This window comes from Triticum aestivum, unplaced genomic scaffold (genome assembly GCF_018294505.1).
Source record: "Triticum aestivum cultivar Chinese Spring unplaced genomic scaffold, IWGSC CS RefSeq v2.1 scaffold77688, whole genome shotgun sequence".
Taxonomy (NCBI): domain Eukaryota; kingdom Viridiplantae; phylum Streptophyta; class Magnoliopsida; order Poales; family Poaceae; genus Triticum; species Triticum aestivum.
In genome coordinates, this window is record NW_025227361.1 from 17,710 (window position 1) to 25,370 (window position 7,661).

General features: G+C 44.5%; 1 pseudogene; it reads left to right on the forward strand.

The window, feature by feature from the left end:
- The first annotated feature begins 3,436 nt into the window (after nt 1-3,436).
- LOC123172713 (LRR receptor-like serine/threonine-protein kinase RGI5) lies at nt 3,437-5,552 on the forward strand (annotated as a pseudogene).
- Nucleotides 5,553-7,661: the final 2,109 nt, after the last annotated feature.

The window sequence follows — 7,661 nt, forward strand, 5'->3', positions numbered from 1 at the left end:
ATTTTCATTTTATTACGCAGTTTAGCTACTTATGGATTTCATGTTAGGAATACCAAAATCCAATCATGTTTGACCTTCAATTGGAAATTTATAGATGGTTGTTGTATCTTATTGGTTTCAAAAAGTTTTTTTTTGCGGAAGGTTTCAAAAATAGATTTAGATCTCTATAAAACTAATAAAGATGTATCGGTCGTAGATTTGTATGCAGAGCTGGATTTTTTTACATAGTACAAACACAAACACGTCATTTTGAAATTGACGAGTTACAAGAGGCGCCTCCATAGTCGACGGGACGTTTCCTCTCACTGAATGAATATTATAGGATACCCGAAATAAATCCAGGAAAATGCGAGCACCAATGTCAAGTCTAGGACTTGAACCATGGTGGGCTTGTTCCACCACCAAAAAGCAAACCATCTAAGCAAGGCTAAGTTTGCAAGCTAGATTGTTGTATACCGTTAACAGTTGGATTCACCATAAACGACATTGAGGTGAACGTCTTTCCGGTGTCTTTCATGTTATTCTGCTACTCCTCTTGTGCTTGAAAAGAAAGCGTAAAAGTTTTGTTTGAAGTCAAATGATGCAAAGCTTGACCAGGTTTGTAGGAAAAAAATGAAGAACCACAAGTATCAAATTAGGATCATTATATCAGGAATAAATATATTTCCATATTATATTTACTTAGTCTTGTAGTTGTTGATAGTTTTCTTGACAAACTTGGTCAAACTATGCACTTTTTGACTTGGACAAAATTTATAGGGAGCAAACTATGCACTGTTTGACTTGGACAAAATTTATAGGCCTTGTTTACCGAAAAAGGCTTCCGTCCCGCTTTACAAAGAAAGCAATCCACCAAAGTACAACGTCCAACATCAGTGAAAATACAAACGCACCCACACATGCCGCAAGCAAAGTAGCACGCCGCACGCATGCAAAGTAGCACAACACATGGTTCAGTCGAAACCTGGGCGTGGCGGAGTTTAGAAGGCCCAAGAATATCATAATTCGGCAAATGGATGAGAAGAAGGAGGAGGAGAAGAAGAAGAAGCTGGCATTTCTCGTTGCCCACTACAGTGATGACGCGGTGATGGCGAGGTTCGTGCCGGAGCATCCGGAGTATGTCTAGGCTGAGTGCTAGTTCTTTTGGAAGTGTGAGGCCCTGCGGAAGAAGAAGGCGGTGAAGGAGGACGAAGCCGGCCCCTCGTCGGTGATCGCCATCAAGTCTGACTCCTCGGGCTGGGATGACTCGGAGGAAGACCACGAGTGTGAAGACCCAACCAAAGGACGAGTATTGGGAGCAGTTGAACAACGACGATGAGTTGTTTTATGTTTGATGTAGTTCAAGTAGACTTGGAGTATGGGTAGCCTAGTGGGCTGAGACTGGAACCACTTAGCAGTAGCACTGGGTGGACGGCCAACGCTACTGCTATGGAGATACCTGTAGCGCGGGTTCATGACAAGTGCTGTTGCTATATAGCAGTAGCGCTGCCCCTCCACCCCACGCTACTGCTAAGGTTCTATCTATAAGGTTTCTCCTAGTAGTGCAGCGACATCCCGCACTAGCGTTGCATGCTCCTTCCCGTCAGCATACTCGACCTGTCAAACAACCGGCTTACCGGGAACCTAAAGCCAGGCAAGCGCCTCTTATCTAAAAAAATAAGGTTAAGCTTTGACTAGGAAACAAAAAAGAGACAATGAGAGAATTTATTTGTACAGGGAGAGAAATAAAGAAGAGAATGTACAATGGGACCAGGAGGTGCACTTTCTCTTCAGAAGCTGCTTGCCTACGTCCACTTAGCCAAAGGATCCTCCTAACTAGTGAACGATTCTTCAGGATATGTGACACATGCAAACAATTTGATTGCATTTTTAGTTCTGATGAAGTGGGGAGAGATGATATTTTCTTCAGAAGACATGCCAGTTCTTCCTGAGAAGGCAATTTTCATTCGAACACTATCATTGTTTGATCCCGTTTTACAACTAAAGCTGCCAGCAAAGATGGTTCGTTTGTCACCCCCTCTCAGGAAACGTTCGTCGGGTACAATTAACAATTACCATAGCCAAATGCATTCATGCACGACGCATGTGAAGCTGGCGCGAGCAAATTAAGCACGGAGGTACCCAAATGCATTCATGCGCGACGGCCCCAATAAAAAGCCGTCGGCATATTAGGTAATTTATGTAGTGGATGTTAGAGATGTATTTGGTAGTTATAGATAGCTTAGAAAATAATTCTTCTCATCTTATCTCTAGGAGCCTTTTTGCCCTCCAAGTCTTGTGCCTCTATATATACTCGCATTATGTCAATTATCTCCTCTCTAATCCTCTTACAGTCTTGTGTTAACTTCCTTGTGGAAGCGCATGCACCATGGTCTGACCTCGCTCGGAGAAAGAAAATTCGATTCTCGCGATGCACGACTCGATCAGGAGAGGATGTTCGGAATATTCCCTAAAACCATTACAGTCAACTATACATGGCTTTATTCTTCTGCACCGTTAACACTTGGATTCACCATAAGACGGCAAGGAATTTCAAATTGGTTTATCAACTATACAGAATTGTGTTGTCACTGAAAAAAAAAACTTGTATTCAGCATGAACGGGCCGGCCGGATCAGAGCCGAGCATCTTGCCGTGTGTCTTCGACGTAATCTCATACCTACCTCGTAAGGTGATATACACAACTACCTCCGTCTCGGTGAATAAGTCATTCGCATAGTTCTAGGTCGACGATTTAACTATCTAAATATATATTATATGTGACAAAAATATATGTTTAGAAACTACATCCATGTAGAAATCTAGTGATATACTTTTCATGACATATAACACATATTTAATTGCTCAAATCGATAACCTAGAACTACGTGAATGACTAATTCACCTAGACGGACGTAGTAACAACCGTTAGGTTATGTTCAGTTAACGGTCCATATCAGTTTAGGTGCACCTTGAAATTATCAGCTGGATATTGTTCGAGTAGATATGGGCAACATCGACATGTGGTTAAATAGTTCTGTAACCATATTTTATATTTTCTTTCGTATCAAACTACCCTTTAAGTTTGTTTGAGACTAGGTTGTTAAAGAAGTTGAGCACAATGTACTTAGTCTAAGACTAGGCTTTCTAAACATTCATTTGATTGGACATTATTGGACCCGGTGTATGTGTGTGCGTTGCTTGATTGGTGCTCTTCGCCGGCGCTATTCGTCACGGTGTGTGCCGGCCGGCGGTATGCACACAGATGACGAGGGCCAGCCGGCCAGGACACCCGGACACTGCTCTAAATAACTCGGGTACGGTGCAGACCATAGAGCGTATGATTTTCTGCCGCACGAAACGGAGCGCCAGCCGATCCATCCATATATATGTGTGTGCGTGTGATCTTCTGTGGATTGGATTTTCCCTACTCAACCATCGCGCTCAGGGTTGGGGCCATGAGGGGACCAACCCAAGCGCATCTCGCCGGCACTGTCGCGCTCTTCCTGCTACTGGCGGCCGGCCGCCATGCCCGCGACGATGGTTGCCGTGGTGACCTCGGAGGCCGATGCCCTTCTAGCATGGAAGGCCAGCCTCGTCGACGCGACCGCGCTATCTAACTGGACCCGGGCCACGCCGGTCTGTGGTTGGGTAGGCGTGTTCTGCAACATCAATTGCGGGATCTGGGGGCTAAACCTCCCGGGATTCGGTCTCTCGGGCGAGCTCGACATGCTCAACACCGCAGCGCTTCCGGAGCTTGCCTCTCTTAACCTTCGGAGGAACAACCTTGGAGGCCCAATCCCGGCCAGCATATCATGGCTGCGCTCCCTCCAAGTACTCGACCTCAGCGGCAACAGGTTCAACGGCTCCATCCCGCCACAGCTTGGTGACATGCCCAGCCTCACTGCCTTCTCTCTCTATGAGAACAACCTCATTGGCGAGATCCCGCGCCAGCTCTGCAACCTTCTCTCCGTCCTGTCGTTGGACATGTCCAACAACCGACTCACCGGGGAGCTCCCGAACTGCTGGTGCAACCTCCAGTCTCTGCGGTACATGCGGCTGTCGGACAATCGGCTCACCGGGGAGCTCCCGGGCTGCTGGTGGGACCTCCATGCTCTGGAGACCATGATCCTGTCCAACAACTCCTTCTCAGGTGAAATCCCGGCGGCTAAGGCAAGCCACAACTGCTCTCTCATATCAATATATCTTGCCGGAAATGCCTTTTCCGGAGCCCTCCCACTCCTAGAGGGTTGTGACAAGCTCGCTATCCTCGACCTCAGTAGCAATATGTTTAACAACACCATTCCGCCGCAGCTCAGTGGCATGCGCAGCCTCACCGACCTCCGGCTCTACAATAACAACCTCGTCGGCAGTATCCCGCACCAGCTCTGTAGGCACCTCTCCATCCAGATACTGGACCTGTCAAACAACGGGCTCACCGGAGATCTCCCGGACTGCTGGTGCAACTTCCACGCGCTGATGTTCATGGTCCTATCGAACAACCGTCTCACCGGCAAGCTCCCGGACTGCTGGTGGAACCTGGAGGCTCTGATTTTCATGGATCTATCCAACAACTCCTTCTCAAGTAAAATCCCCGCAGCCGTGGCAAGCCACAACTACTCTCTTATGTCTCTTTACCTTGCTGGAAATGGCTTCGTTGGTCCCTTCCCGATGGTTCTAGAGGGTTGCAACTCGCTGGCCACCCTGGACATGGGGAATAACAAGTTCTTTGGTGTTATCCCTCCATGGATCGGGAGTCAGATCCCATTGTTGAGAATACTTAGCCTGAAATCAAACAATTTCACTGGAAAAATTCCTCTAGAGTTATCACACCTTTCACAACTTCAGCTGCTCAACATGGCAAACAATAGCTTGACCGGCTCGATTCCGGTAGCCTTCGGCAGCTTGACCTCCATGATGCATCCACAAAATCTATCGGCTACAGACCCGTCTAACAAGTTTAGTTACTATGGTAGAATCGACATAACCTGGAAGGGCCGGTACAAGATATTTAGAAAAGATATCCAGTTATTAGCCGGTATCGATTTGTCGGGCAATTTATTGTCTCAGTGCATTCCTGAAGAGCTAACCAACCTTCAGGGCCTCCTATTTCTAAACCTGTCGAGAAACCATCTATCATGTAGCATTCCTAAAAACATTGGTAGTTTGACTTTTCTCGAGTCCATTGATCTATCATCTAATGGACTTACAGGAGCCATTCCGCCGAGCATCTCGAGCTTACCATGGCTCACCACGTTGAATGTCTCGAACAATCTTTTATCGGACAAGATACCCATCGGGAATCAGCTTCAGACCCTGACTGACCCATCAATTTACTCCAACAATTCTGGGCTCTGTGGATTTCCTCTAAACATTTTGTGTGCCAATACTTCGCTTGCACCGGATGAGAGAAATGGTGAAGAGGAGGACGACTGGATGTACTACTGTGTGATTGCTGGGATTGTGTCTGGTCTCTGGTTGTGGTTTGGGATGCTCTTTACAGTTAAGTCCTGGAGATGTGGTTTTCTTTCCTTTATTGATGGCATGCAATGTAAAATTATGAAAAAGTTGTGACATTAGCTGTTATCTGCAATGTTGTATCTCTTTAATTTTTCATTCTATTTTTGGCGAATGTACAATGTTATACCAGTTAATACCATTGAATCCCTTGGTAAATTTGGTCGCAATGAATCTCACTCCCATTTTTGTTCTCAATTTTATTTGATTACATTTTTGCCTGTACAAAGATAGATCGATCCCTCCATGGCGCCATGCCATGCATGCACGCAGAGGATCGCAGCAGAGTTTCAGGTGCTACTTTGACTATTCTATCTATCTCTTCTACGACCGATCTCCTTCACCTGTAGAGGCTCGTCTTCGTCGTCGGCTGCGTGAACGTCTCCAGTCAGGGCTCCATCAGGTCCACCTCCTCCTGCTCCACCGACCGCCAGCTCCGGCCCATCGCCAAAGGCGTGCCGACGTTGACTGCAACCAGTGGCGGACCCAGGAATTGTTGACGCCCCAGGCGAACTACTAATGGCTAAAAACTACCCAGAAAAAACTTCAATTTCAAGGCATACAAGAATCAATCTATGTTTTGCATAACTAATAAGAATCCAAACATGATATTCAATGTCAGCATTTGTTCCATAATGGGTCAACTAATAAAGCAAGACAAACCAAAAGACTATATGTGGCATAGATAAATGATACAGAAGATTGATACCAAATAAAATGATTGGTTGATCCGAGCCTCCCATGACTACATCTTCAATAGCAGACATCGCTAAACCTTCAATCATCAATTTTGAAATGCGAATCAGTGCATAATATAGCAGGCAAAACTAATTAACAATAGATGCAAAATGTGAAAACTTACATGTAGGACGAGGCAAAACACCTTTACGTGTGCGATAACCTTGAAATCGCTCAATGATCTTGGATTCTTCCATACTAACAAATACATCTCTCTCAATGTAACATACCATTCTATGATTCATCCAATCATCACCCATTTTGTTCCTCAATCCGGTCTTGATAATGCTCATTGCTGAGAATGCCCTTTCCACGGTTGCGGTTGCAACAGGTAAAATCAATGCTAACTCAACCAGACGGTAAACTAAGGGAAAAGTTGTGTGCATATCACTTTTAACCATATTCATGGCAAGATGACCAAGATCATTGCAATTCATCAAATGTGGATCACCTCTTGCTTCCCGAATGAATGAGTCTAGTTGGTTTCTAAGGACAAAAGTAACTTCATATGTAGAGAAATCAGCAGCATACATATTAGCAAGATCTACTAGCTTGTCTTCATTATAATTGGCAAATGAATTCTTGGGGTCAAAACAAGCAATGCATCTCAACAATTGAGTAGACCTTTTAGCAAAGCGGTTGTTCAACTCCACAATAAGCTGATCATGCAACACATTGAATATTTCAAATTTGAAATGATGGTTGTAAGTTACCAATTTCCCACCCCAAGACCTTGAACGGCCATTAGCAGTTCTTGTATCTTCCATATTTGGCACTACAATGTTGAATTTGACACAAAAGTCTGTTACCTCTTTGAAGAGCTCATCCCAACCATTCTACCTTATCTCTTGAATATCCTCCAATGTGGTTTTAATCAATCCCACAACAGGTACAATATTTTGATTTTTCAATTGCAAGCATTGTGACAGATTGTTAGTCTTGCCCAATAATCTAATCATAAGATGCAATATGAGAACAAATTCAAAATACTCCATGTGCTTTATCAACCCCGCAGCTGTGGTTCTTTGGGAAACATTATCTGCATTATTGTGTAAATTTTCTAATACCTTTAGAACTGGTTTCCACATCTCAACAAGACGACACAATGTTTTATGATGTGATCCCCATCGTGTATCACCAGGTCTTGCAAGGTTAGTTAGTTGGTTTTTCCCTTTTCCCTCAAGAAGTTCCCCGGACTCTATTTGGCGTACTATTTCATCATGTTGCTCTTGGGCTAACTGAACATGTCTTTTACAAGAAGCATTAACAATGTTAACAACCATGCTTGTGTACTCAAAAAAATCCCTTACTGATGAACAACACTTGGCAACAGCAACAACCACTATTTGTAACTGGTGGGCAAAACAATGTATATAATGAGCATAAGGATTTTCCTCCAAGATCAATCTTTGCAACCCACGAAATTCC